Source organism: Centruroides vittatus, unplaced genomic scaffold (assembly GCF_030686945.1).
Source record: "Centruroides vittatus isolate TY-2023 unplaced genomic scaffold, ASM3068694v2 contig_355, whole genome shotgun sequence".
Lineage (NCBI taxonomy): Eukaryota > Metazoa > Arthropoda > Arachnida > Scorpiones > Buthidae > Centruroides > Centruroides vittatus.
Genome location: NW_027122178.1, coordinates 2,385,039 through 2,399,109, shown reverse-complemented (window position 1 = coordinate 2,399,109; position 14,071 = coordinate 2,385,039). Strand labels below are relative to the sequence as shown.

Genomic DNA, 14,071 nt, shown 5'->3' with positions numbered 1-14,071 from the left:
AGATCAAATCAGATCATATTTAATTCATATATTAATATGAATTAAATAAATAAATATATATACATTATTTTTAAATATTATATTTATTACTCACATCTTGAATATGAAGTATTCCAATCTAATGCACCCGAATCCAAAGTACTGAAATCTAAAATATTTTCCCTATTTATTATATTATTAATTAAATATAGATATACAAGAAAAATATACTTACAATTCGTTTTAAGTCGGATTTCTTATATAATGTTCCCGGATGCAGGGATGAACATTATATAGGTAATTTCAGGGGAGTTGGAGGGAGGGGGGGAGGTTGAGGAGGAGTCTATGAATTTCCTTCCCCCTGGCTGCTCATACCACTTTCCTGTCTTTCTCTTTTCATATTTCTTTCTCGTCTTTCCCTTTCCCATTTTTTTTTCTTTCTTGCCTTTTCCTTTCTTCTCTCATAAAATACAAGTACCCCTCCATTTCTTCTTTGTTTTCTTTCCCCCACCGGATGTATTGGCTATCCTCTATTTTTTGTTTAAAAATTAGTTCTCCTACAGATGCCTGTATATAAATTACCTTGTTATACGTATTTTTTTTAGAAAAAAAGAAAAAAAGAAAAAAACTTACTTGTTCCTCTCTCATCCGAATGATTCTGTCACACTCTTCCTGCTCTTTCTTTTCTATATACTCATCTTCTTCTTCCTCTTCCATTTTTAGTTTTTCCAATCTAGATGCCTGTATATAAATTACCTTGTTATTTATCAACAACTTTTTTTTTAAAACACCCCTAAGTTGTATTCCCTGTTTGTTGCGATCTGAATCCCCCCCTGGCTGCTCATACCCAAATAATCCTGGTATTCTTTTAACATGGCAGCCTGTATACGGTGCAGAGAGGGTCGCTGCCAATACCTCTCTCTTTCCCTTTCTTTTTCTCTTTCCTCCCTTTCCCTTTCCTCCCTTTCCCTTTCTCTTTCCATATTTCTATTTCTTTCTCGTCTTTCCCTTTCCCATTTTTTTTTCTTTCTTGCCTTTTCCTTTCTTCTCTCATAAAATACAAGTACCCCTCCATTTCTTCTTTGTTTTCTTTCCCCCACCGGATGTATTGGCTATCCTCTATTTTTTGTTTAAAAATTAGTTCTCCTACAGATGCCTGTATATAAATTACCTTGTTATACGTATTTTTTTTAGAAAAAAAGAAAAAAAGAAAAAAACTTACTTGTTCCTCTCTCATCCGAATGATTCTGTCACACTCTTCCTGCTCTTTCTTTTCTATATACTCATCTTCTTCTTCCTCTTCCATTTTTAGTTTTTCCAATCTAGATGCCTGTATATAAATTACCTTGTTATTTATCAACAACTTTTTTTTTAAAACACCCCTAAGTTGTATTCCCTGTTTGTTGCGATCTGAATCCCCCCCTGGCTGCTCATACCCAAATAATCCTGGTATTCTTTTAACATGGCAGCCTGTATACGGTGCAGAGAGGGTCGCTGCAAATACCTCTCTCTTTCCCTTTCTTTTTCTCTTTCCTCCCTTTCCCTTTCCTCCCTTTCCCTTTCTCTTTCCATATTTCTTTCTCTTTCTTGTCTTTCCCTTTCTCGCCTCCGTTCTATAGATGCCTGTATATAAATTACCTTGTTATTTATCAACAATTTAAAAAAAAAAATAATAAATAAACCCCTAACTTGTATTCCTCTGTTTGTTGCGATCCTAATCACTTTGTCCACTTCGTCCCGCAACTTCTTCGGCACTGCTGTTTTCTGAGGAATTACTAATATTTCTATTTTTTTAGAGTTTTCAACTCTTCTCAAAGTGTGCCGAAGAGTAACTGCGTCAACTTCACTTCGATTAATTAAATCCATTATACTCTATATTTTATTTAAAATCATAAAAATTAAAATCTAAATTATAAACTATATTATTTTAAATACTACTTACTTGTGAATCTATATCAATTACATTATCTTCTTGTTAAATAAAATATATTTAAAATCATAAAAATCTAAATTATAAACTATATTATTTTAAATACTACTTACAGGAAAATCACTGCTTCCTGCTTCAAAATTTAAATTTCCTCCTGTGGCCTGTTAAATGAAATATATTTAAATACTATAAGAATTTAAATCTAAATTATAAACATGTTATTTTAAATACTTACCATTGCTTTGAAATTTGTATATCTTTCTTTTCTGAATATCTTTTCTGAAATTTCCTTTGCTTTCGCTTGTTTGATATGGTTGTTTTCTTAAGTTTATCGCAGCTTATATTGTGCACGCTTGGGTTGTTTTTTTCCTGTAAATTCAGTACACACCCAACATTCTTTTCTTATAAAACCACTTTCAATTCTTGACCAACTTTCTGCAGACCCCACCCAAGATATAAATCTATTTCATAATTTAGGTCACAGCTATTAAAAATGTCGACTCCACCAAAGATAGAAATCTATTTCGTAAGTATAATTTATGGTCATATAGTTATTTTAAATTCTCAACCTGCTTTCTACAACTGCCACGCCCGAAATTAAATATATTTTTCCTTCATAAACACGGCCACACCTAAGATAAAATCAGTTGACCACGCCCTATTATTTTGTATAAAAGCTGTAACTCCAGATTGAGAAAAATATCTTCTACAAGACTTCCAAAGACAACGAATAAAGCATCATGTCGTCTGCTGATGGTAATATTATAATTTTTATTTAAAATATTTTTAAATGTTAAAATTACTTAATAAGTTAATATTACTTAATAAGTTACTTAATTACTTAATATTTATATAGAATGTGAATTTGATTTTAATATGAAACAGAATGTGGGCAAAAAAAGAGGTCCAAAACCTAAAAATGTCGAAGATGAATCAAAAAAACAAAAGTTTGACCTAGACCTGTCTACAGATACTGCAAAATGTTCTAAAATTCGGCCATTTAAGATAAAAGTATGTGACAATCAAACAATGGAAGTCATCGAATTCAAGTCAGTTTTGGTATATATCATTAACAAAAATGAAAGGGAATTATCCGCCCAACAAGTATAATATCAATGTTAAGGACTTTAAATTATATAAAAAAGCTTTCGATGCAATGACTGAACATTTAGATCAGAATGTTTAATTTAAGGAAAAAAGCTTTTAGAGGGTATGCCAAAACTTATAGGGCTTTTATTTTAGAAAATATAGATCCAGCTGTCTGTTTTGAAAAAATAACATCAAATATTTATGATATTTTAGTTAATGATAATTTTGTTTGTAGAAGGAAATTTTTAATTAATTTAAAAACTAAATTTTTAAAATATAAAGAAGATGATATTATAGAGTATCAAGATGTATATTTTTCTAGCCATGTTGAGCATATTTTGTCCTCATATATGATTGGTGAAAAATTACGAAATGCATTTGATACAATTCTAAATTATATTGAAGAGTTTATAAAATATGGATCAGGGTGGATACTAAAAGAAATTATATTTATAGATGTCAATATTGGGATATATAAAAATGAAATTGGTGGCTGCGGCCATATTATTCTTCCCAAACATCTAGTTCTCAAACGTTGTGTATTAAATATAAAATGCTCAGATAACCAATGTTTTTTATATTGCATAGTTGCACATTTATATCCCGCAACTAGTAGTAACAGAAATTCTATTTATTTATATAGAAAATATTTAAAATATTTAAATATAAACCGTTTAAAATTTCCCATAAATGTGAAAAATATTCCCACATTTGAGAAAAATAATTGCCTAAGTATTCATGTGTATGGGTATGAAAAGAAATTAATTTATCCAATCTATATAAGTAAATTTCAATTTGAAAAAGAAATTAATTTGTTATTGTATAAATCTCATTTTTTTTAATTCAGGAATTTTAATAGACTAATGTCTGATAAATCATCAGCAAGAAAATTTTGTAAACTCTGTTTAAATGGTTTTGAAAGAAAAACTACTTTAAACGATCATATAAAATTTTGTTCCAATCATAAATATCAAAAAGTATCTACTCCAAAAGGAGACAATACAATTGTAAAGTTCCACTCTCATGAAAAGTCTTTATTTCATGCAATCTGTATATATGCAGATTTTGAATCAATTTTGGAACAGGTATCTTCTGATGAAATAGACCCTAAAATAAGTTGTACTAAAATTGTTGAAATTCATAAACCTATATGTTATTCCATTATAATTATTGAAAATGAGGATAAAATAATATATGCTAATTTTTATTGTGGAGATAATGTTGTTAATAATTTTTTAATTGATATTCAAAAGCAGCTGAATAATTTGTTAGATAAAATAAATCGCAATGTTGAAATTAATTTAAATACTGTTTCCAATAATTTTAAACATTTGTGTCATATTTGTAAAGAAAAATTTGATGATAATGATCTGCGTGTAATGGATCATGATCATCAGACAGGTCTTTTTCGGGGGTGAGCCCATAATTGTTGCAATTTAAATTACCGACTAAAAACGTTTATCCCCATTATATTGCACAATTTTTCAGGTTATGATTCGCATTTAATTTTTAAAAATATTCCTTCTAAATTATTTTCCAAAATCAAAATTATTCCTATAAATTCTGAAAAATTTACAACATTTTCATTAGATTATTTTAAATTTATTGACAGTTTTCAGTTTTTAAATTCTTCTCTTTCAGTTTTGACTGACAATTTAAAAAATGCAAATTATAATTTTCCAATTTTTAATCATTTTTTTCGTCGCAGCAAATATAGAGAATTATTAAAAAGGAAAGGAATTTTTCCGTATTCCTATTTTAAAAATAAGCAAATATTAAATGAAATACAACTACCCCCAAAAAAATGCTTTTATAATGAATTATTAGGAGAAAATATTACAGATGATGATTACAATCATGCTCAATTAGTTTGGGATAAATTTAATTGTAAAACTTTCAAAGACTATTTAAAATTATACCAATATGTTGATACAGTATTATTGGCAGATATATTTCAGAATTTCAGAAAATTAAGTTTAACATATTATAATTTGGATCCTGTATATTTCATAACTACCCCCGATTTAACATGGAACTGTGGTTTAAAAATGACCAAAATCCAACTGGAATTATTTAATGATTTAGATATGTACCTTTTCATTGAAAGTGGAATTAGGGGTGGAATAAGTTTAGCGGGAAAAAGATTTGCAAAAGCAAATAATCCATTAATACCCGATACATATGATAAAAATCAACCTCATAATTATATTCTGTCGATAGATGCGAATAACCTTTACGGATTCGTAATGAGTGCATATTTGCCCGTAAATAATTTTCGATGGCTGCACAAAGATGAAATAGATGCTCTAGACATACCTAATATATCAAATAAAAATAGTGTAGGATATATCTTAGAGGTTGATTTAAAATATCCTGAAATTATTCATGACAGACATGATAATTTGCCACTCGCTGCTGAACACACACATATCCCATACAATTTATTATCCAATTACCAAAAAACAGTCTTAAAAAAATTAAATTTAAAATATAGTAATAATAAAAAACTAATTCCTACTCTTTTTGATAAAACAAACTATGTAATTCATTATAGAAATTTAAAATTTTATCTAGAGGAAGGTCTAATAATAACTAAAATTCATAGAGTATTGGCATTTTCCCAAAGTGCATGGCTTAAAAAATATATATATTTTAATAATAAAAAACGGCAAGAATCGACTAACGATTTTGACAAATCATTTTTTAAATTAATGAATAATAGTTTTTTTGGCAAAACGTGTCAAAACGTAAGAAAACGTATTAACCTAAAAGCAGCCACGACATTAAATCAGTATCGCAGATATCTAGCTAAGCCATCTGTAGAAAATTTCAAAATTATAAATGATAATCTGACTATTTTTAAAATGAAAAAACCTAATTTAATTCTAGACAAACCAATTTATATTGGTTTTTGCGTATTAGAATTAAGTAAATTGCATATTTACGAAACATTTTATAAAATATTCAAAAATAGATATGGCGAAAACGTACATTTATTATATACCGATACGGACTCACTAACACTTCAAATATATACAAATGACGTATACGAAGATTTTAAATCATTCCCCGATATCTTCGATTTTAGTAATTACCCTAAAAATCACAAATTATATAACGAAGTGAACAAAAGTAAACTAGGATATTTTAAAGATGAAACATTATCAAAACCTATAATTGAATTTTGCTCATTGAAACCAAAAATGTATTCCTATATTTTTGATAAACAAAATAAGAAAACTGCCAAGGGAATTAAAAAATCTGTTGTAAAAACATTTAATCATGATAAATATAAAGAAGTTTTGTTTAATACAGAATTGTTAAGGCATCAACAATATGGAATTCAAAGCAAAAATCATATAGTAACAACATATCTACAAAATAAAATTTCCCTTTCTCCATTTTACGATAAAAATTTATTTTAGATAATGGAATAGATGCACTATCATTTGGGCACTACAATTTTTACTTTTAATTTTGCAGATTCCTCATCATTTTCACAATATGGCTTTATAATAGTATACAAAAGAAAATGTAGTTATATAATACATAGTATTTGTAGTAAAACTTACCCATGTTTAAAACAAACATGTAATAAAGCAGCATCATTAAAATTACCAGATAATAAAATATACGAATGTAAATTTTTCGTAATAAATGATAAAATAACATTACCAGTATTCGATAAATATTTTATAAAATGTAATTGTATGAAATGTGATAATTAATATTTTATAAAATTGTATGAAATGTAATAATTAATGTTTATAAATGTAATAATATTAAATATTTTATTTTCTAGAAATTGTATATTTTAAAAAATTAAGTGAGGCTGCTAAAATTCCCACTAAAGCTTCAGAGGGAGCAGCAGGATATGACATATTTTGTATCAAGGGCTTTGAAATAAACTCGAATGAACAAAAAATTATTTTTATTGATCTGGCCATCGAAATACCTAATAATAAATGTTATATCAGATTGGCTCCAAAACCTTCTTTGTCGCTAGATAACATAATAATAAATGCAGGCGTCATCGATTCCGACTATCGTGGAAATATTGGGGTGATGATGTACAACTTTGGCCCCAAAAATATTGTTATTGAACGTGGAACTGCCATTGCACAAATTATCTTCGAAAAAATCTCACACCCAGTATTTTTAGAAATGGAATCATTAAGCGAGACAGACAGAAACGAACAATGGTTTGGTAACTGTACCTTTTCTCAAAAAATAAATTTTGATGATTGTAAAGAAATACTGTTGTCTGATTCTGATACTGAAGACTATAATATTACTAAAAAAGTAGTTTTTGAAGATGAAATTACTGTATCTGAAAAAAAAGAAGATACTGTATCTCAAAAAAAAGAAGATTTTGGAACTCATAATGATCATAACTACTTGTAACAAAAATTAAATATTTGATATTATTTTGTAATGTAATATATGTAATCCTCATTATATACTCAAGAATGTACACTGTTATATGTACACATAATATGTACTTGAATAAAACAGCAAATAATATAAAATGTTTTATTTCTTTATAGACGCTACACAACCCCAAATTGACTGGAAAGCTTTCTCATTTTCGCCCATAGACGAAAAAGTTATTCGTCAATTTCAAAACTATGTTCACTGGGATACAATTAGTCGACGACGTAATTTATCTGAAGAGTTTATTAGGGAATTCGCGAATAAATTAAATTGGGACCACATATGGAAAAATTACAAATTTCTACCCACATTTATTATGAACCATATTGACTATGCAAAATGGGATTTAATATGTCAATATCAGATATTAAATGATCATTTCCTTGTAACTTTTTCCGACCATCTTGATTGGAATAAAGTAGCCGAACACCAAATTCTTTCGGATGCTTTTATTATCTGCCTATGTACATAAATTTGATATTAAAAAACTCTTAAAATACCAACAATTAAAAACCTCAACTTTACGTCAAATACAAGACTTCCTAAACTGGAATTTTGTTTCCCGTTATCAAAAGCTTGACCAAGAGTTTATTGACGAATTTCAATGTCAGCTTTCTTGGTGTTACATTATAAAATATCAAAAATTAGATCGTAATTACATCGTTACCCATCGTGAAAATTTATTCCTATACTTAATGGCAGAATTGTGTCTTGGTTTAGAAAAACTAAAAGAAAAAGTGGACACACTTAAATTGTAAAATTTAAATGATTTCTCTGTATTAATGAAAGTAAAAATAAAAAATCTTTCAAAATACTTTCAGTGTTGCATTATTTCAAAAATTATTAATAAAATAACCTGAATAATTACAAAAACACTAACTTATTACTTATAAAACTTATTTACCTAAAAATTACTTATAAATACAACAAATTGAATTTACTTGACAATTTTTGTGATTCGTATGTGTCATTTGACTACTACTCACCTTTATAAATAAGGTAAAACTGGGTGAAATTCCTAGTCGGGAGAGATGCCTAGAAGTTGTTTATTCAAATAATTCTCAGTAGAACAATACGTTCTTGCCTTTTATTAGCGAGGCTGAGGCCGAAGTTTTAAATGCGAAAACGTGTACGTCGGACGTTCAGCGACGCTTTCCTGTAAGCCTAGAAGGCGTTTGGAATGTCGAGCATAATTCCACTGACTATCCAAACACCATTGTCAAACTTGTCTTGAACTGAACTGAACGTCCGACGTACACGTTTTCGCGTTTAAAACTTCGGCCTCAACCTCGCTATTATTTTTCTAATGGTTGTTTTGTCGATTTTTTCGTTAAAAGTAAGTGTTTGTTTATCATCGCTATATAAACTTTTTTTGCGACATTCACGTTTTTACGAAAGGTTCCGAAATTCGAATATGGTATTTGAAATATGGAATGTGGTATTTCTGTTTCATGTGAAAGCAGGGTTAGTTGGTTGCCTTGTACTCGAAGCTAGAGGTTCTCTTAATAATTTTAATAATACATGTTGGGAAGATACGTTCGCAAGTGCAGTGGCACGTTATACAATGCGGGCAAAAAAGGGCAATTTTCTGGGGCCACCATCAACAGGAGGCCTCAAACCACTCTTTTATAAGAAAATATTTTTTCCCAAAAATTCGCTCAAAGACAAATATCTGAAGTCATGAAGTACTGTACATGTGGCCCCCTAATTCGTATTTGCCTGGACCGCACGAAGCTTTAACGCGCCATTGTGCAAGTGTTCATTGGCACTTGACGAAGGCGACTCAGGTTAGAAAGCGCTATATCGAATGTTATATATAGTCTGTGTCAGCATACATATGAATAAGCAGAGCCTATTACAGAGATCGGCAACCTTTCAGCGGTGTTGTGCCGAACTGAAGTTAGTGGTATTCCGGGTGTCGACATGATTCTACTAATTTTGTTATACATCGTATCAAAATTAGTCCGGTTATAATGGACTTCAAAAATTGATAATTAAAATTTAAATTTTACTAATTTCTATTCAATCAGAGTGCCACTGAAAATCGTCCCGGGTGCCATAGGTTCCCGACCCCTGGCCTATTATATTATTGTATGCATATACTGTATATATTCGTATCGTATACAGTATGTTATGCATGTTATATTTTATTAAATATAAATAGGCATCTACAGAGAATTTTCCAGAGGGGAAAAAGTTGCAGACAATTATATAAGGTAAAACTGGGTGAGACACCTATAGTTTTTATCAACGCATATAACTTGCTTAACTATGGGTTCCAGAAGAAATAAATATATAACGTATATGCAGCCAAGTTATCTTTCAATAAAATGAACAAAGTTAAATAAAATCTTGGTAACAAAACACTTGTCCGTTTTGGCCATTAGGCAACTCTGGAAGAGTTGCCTAATGCTTCAGTGTGAGATGCCTATTTTATTTAACATTTAATTTAACCCCCTATTGACTTAGAAATTAAATGCATTATTTAACAGGAAAATCTCGTCACCTTACCCTGGCGAGATTATAGTGACTCAGATGTGGACAAAATGATTAGAATAGGTAAGATTCCCCCAATCTGACCTTGATCGATGATATCAAAAAATTCAGCATTGACAAAAATACCCTCCTAACATACGATTACCACCCCTCTCACCAGCTTGCCCCTGATGTTTACTTCGAAGATTCAGTTGATCATCCTATGTTTAGAATTTACACTGACGGTTCCAATGTGGGTGACGATGTGGGTGCCGCTTTTGTAGTTTACTCTGACTTAGGCCACGAGCTTCAGAACGCTTGCTTCGGTCTAGGTACGCATTGCTCAATAGCACAGACTGAAACTTTAGCTGTTTATATGAGCTTAATTCACATTAGGCATAGGAAGGACAAAAAATACTACTTACACTATCGCATTTATTCTGGCAGTACGGATAGCTTTACACAGGATTGCGAAATCTAATAGCCTCTTAAAACTCGTTCATCTCTATCATGGCGTGTCTTACCACGACGTGTAAAAGAGCGTGACGAGCGCAGCGCCCGAGGGCGAGGCACCCGATATATAAACTGTTTAATCGAGGGCAGTGCCCTCTTTTTGACCCTGTTCTGTATACACAGAGACGTATGTAAAATAAATGTGTAATGTGCTAAGCCTCGTATCAATTTACTTCTCAGACACTATTATCGGACTATACGCGAACCGTTTTGTGGCATTCACGGGAATTTTACATCTGGGATGAAAGGCAGTGCCGTTTTCTGATACGATTACTGATGGTATTCCGTGCGTGGCGAACAGTTTCCGCAACACCTTAATCACTCCATTTGCAGATGTCGACGGTACTATAGATGTAAAATTCCCGTGAATTCCAAAAAATGATTCGCGAATAGTCCGATAATAGTGCCTGAGAAGTAAATTGATATGAGGCTTAGCACATTACACATTTATTTTACATACGTCTTTGTGTATACAGAACAGGGCCAAAAAGAGGACACTGCCCTCGGTTACACAGTTTATATATCGGGCACCTCGCCCTCGGGCGCTGCGCTCGACGCGTCCTTTACACGTCGTGGTAAGACACTACATGACATTCTCATACATCACATTCTCAAACACTTAGACAACAACATTAGAATAGATTTCCAATGGGTTCCATGCTGGGGTTCTCGGCAACGAGACCTCTGACCGTCTTGCTAAACAAGCTGTAAAGTCTCCAGTCACTAGTACTTTCAGCTACATTTCTACCTCGTAAATCAACAATCACGTCAATAAGCAAATCTTCGTTCTCTGGCAAGACAGCTGGGACCATGACACCACTGGTAGGTTCAAATACATTTTCATCCCCGAGGTTGACACTACTGCGATTTTTCGCTACTTTTACCTAGTTACACCTTCGCTCAGCTACTTACAGAACACGGCACTTTAAGCAGTACTTGCATAGGTTTAACCTTGGGGACAATCCACAATGCGATTGTGGTATTCAGGAGGACCAAACACCACTTAGTTTTTCTCTGCAGTAGGTACAATCACATTAGAGATAGTTTAATGGGAGCTACTATTCTCGAAGAGTTATAACTGGCCTTGCAACCCGCACCAACTCATTCACACGTGTACTATCATCTACTCCCATTCATATTCCTCAGTGGAGCTCTTGAGAGCACTTACTTTGGAGGCACGAATGGCAATTAGCTTTCCCTTGCTTTGTTTCAACTGTCGATATATAGCTTTTGAACTTTGTATGTTAATTCTTATTTTCCATGTTTTTCAGTCTAAATTCGGTTAGTTTAAGTTAGTCCTAGTTGTTAGATTAGGGACTCTTAGCTTGGTTTCCGGTTAGGTTATGATAGGTTAGGTTAAATTAGATTACGGTTTGTTAAATTTAGTCGCCTGGTTAGGTTCGTCCTAGGTTATGGTTGGTTAGTTTAGTTAGTGAGTTAGTTAACGATTAAAAAAAATAATAAATACATTTAAAAAATATTTGGGTCTTGCTCGTTTGTCTCTGTCGGTCAGTTCGTCTCGTCTAGTTTGTCTCGTCTAGTTTGTCATTGTGTTCGTTTGCTTTCTCGCTGTCTGCTAGCTGTTAAGCTTAGTTCACACTGAGCAAATAACCAAAGCGAATGCGAAAAGCGAAAAACGATTTTTATTCGCTTAGCGAAATTGACCCTGCAACCAAAAGCGAAAAGCGGATTGCGAATTTTAAGCAGCCAATCATTTGCAAGCAAGCGAAAACATCATCTCGAAAAACAAAACGGCTGCTTCTGATATTTTCTTGTTAACCACGTTTGTTTATTTGTTGAGTAAAAAACATACTTATAATATACAAATGCACATGCTTCAAATTTGACTGTTCATTTTATCCCGAATAGTTTATGATAGGCTTAACTACAAGTACTGTACAAACAAACTTTACTCACCTGTCAAATTAAGATGCTCTGCAAACAACTTCCACTGATTTTCCTTCAAATCGACGTCATTGTATCTCCGATCCATTTTTATTGTTATGTTTGTTTATCCATTATTGTTCTTATGTATAAAAATGGAGCAGCCTCCATTTCTTCTAAAAGTTGTTCTATATTTACTTTACACCGAGAAGCTTGTATCACCATCGTGAAAACAACTAGAACCAGGTGACAACTAGAGGGAATTTGATTGGTGGCAAAATTTATTCGCTAGCGAAAAAGTTCGACAGTTCCGAACTTCGAAGCGATTCGCGAAATGGTAAAATTCGCCGGAAACGACGTCATGTCTGACGTGTTATTCGCTCTGTTTTTCGCTTTCGCCAGCGAATCGCGCTTAGTGTGAACTAAGCTTTAAGTATTATTAAGATTCGCGATCGCGTTCAGTTTCAAGTAGATATGTCTTCCTATTAACAGTCACTTGGCACTAAACTTCTTAGCTATTCGTGGCGGCACTCAATTATTGTTGTTCGCTACACTCGGGTTTTCTTTTAGACCCTTGCAGCCTAAAAACTGCACACCAACATCAAACATAGACGGTACTGTAGCCAAATGTACGGCGTTCAGAGGGATCCTACCTTTCTCTACTGTTTATCTCCTCTCCCTCCTACTTCCCCTTCCCCTTCCCCTTACTCTCTTTTCTGCCGGCTAAACACTTCGTGTACGGCCGATGTCTTTCTTGTATGTATGTATGTATGTATTAATCCTTTTTTTTGTTTTTTTAACTCTTTCCGCCCTGTGGTCACTAAGAGGGCCTCTTATAGAAGGCCCATTATGGGTTCGGCCAGGCCCACAATGGGGCAACCGGGTGGTGAGGGACGGGGCCCGACATATTCGAACGGACCACCCCCCGAAAAATTCCTGGGGATTATTCGACCCGTTCAGATTCGATCCCGGGTCCCCCAGAGCGGTAGGCTGCCACCTTGACCGCTCGGCCATCCGGCCGTTTATGTATTAATCCTAGAAATTGCTAGTTGTATGATATTGTTATCACCATGGACTTTTCAAAATCTCAAATCCAAACATAGCTACATATAATTCTTATTGTTTGAGATGCTTTAGTTTATTTACATCATCTATTTAGTGACAATTAAAGACAAACAAACGGTTGCACTATTTCGAGGTTTGATTGTATTCTTTACATAGGAAATATACCCATACAATGCTACCGTCTATATAACAATATAGTAGTTTACAAACAATATGCAGTAACAATATACGTAGAATTTTATAAATAAACATACGTATCTTGAACAAAGCAGATAAAAATCTTTTATCCTGATTCCTTACATTTCCCCGGAAACCAAATTTAGTTTTAAGTAAAATTTAAAAATAATATATTAAATCTAATTTAAATCTAATAACTTTCATTAAAACGCATACTTATGATACTAATTTTATGATACAATTTTTATATACATATTTATGATACAAGTTTATGATACTAATTTTTCAAGAAAAAGAACCAAATCAAATGGTTGGAGCAAAGAATTAAATTTAAAAAAATACATATATAGTATAGAATAATTTTGATACAATTACATTTTTAAATTCTTTCACACTCATTATAATAATAATTAGTCATCTTCAAAGGACACACTTCATTGATTCTGAATCCATGCTGCGTGTCTAAATATGAATTAAATTTTATTTGTTAAACGTGAAAGTTTTCATATTTGTTTTTACCACAAT

The 14,071-nt window shown here is 32.0% G+C and overlaps 2 long non-coding RNA genes across 2 annotated transcripts; one reads left to right on the top strand and one right to left on the bottom strand.

The window, feature by feature from the left end:
• Positions 1–1,000: 1,000 nt before the first annotated feature.
• On the bottom strand, positions 1,001–1,810 carry LOC136974764 (uncharacterized). Its single transcript, XR_010880695.1, has 3 exons — positions 1,669–1,810; positions 1,202–1,602; positions 1,001–1,135 (listed from the first exon to the last, which is right to left on the bottom strand). It is a non-coding gene; the product is annotated as an uncharacterized lncRNA (long non-coding RNA).
• Positions 1,811–2,513: 703 nt separating this feature from the next.
• LOC136974763 (uncharacterized) lies at positions 2,514–7,253 on the top strand. Its single transcript, XR_010880694.1, has 2 exons — positions 2,514–2,665; positions 6,801–7,253. It is a non-coding gene; the product is annotated as an uncharacterized lncRNA (long non-coding RNA).
• Positions 7,254–14,071: the final 6,818 nt, after the last annotated feature.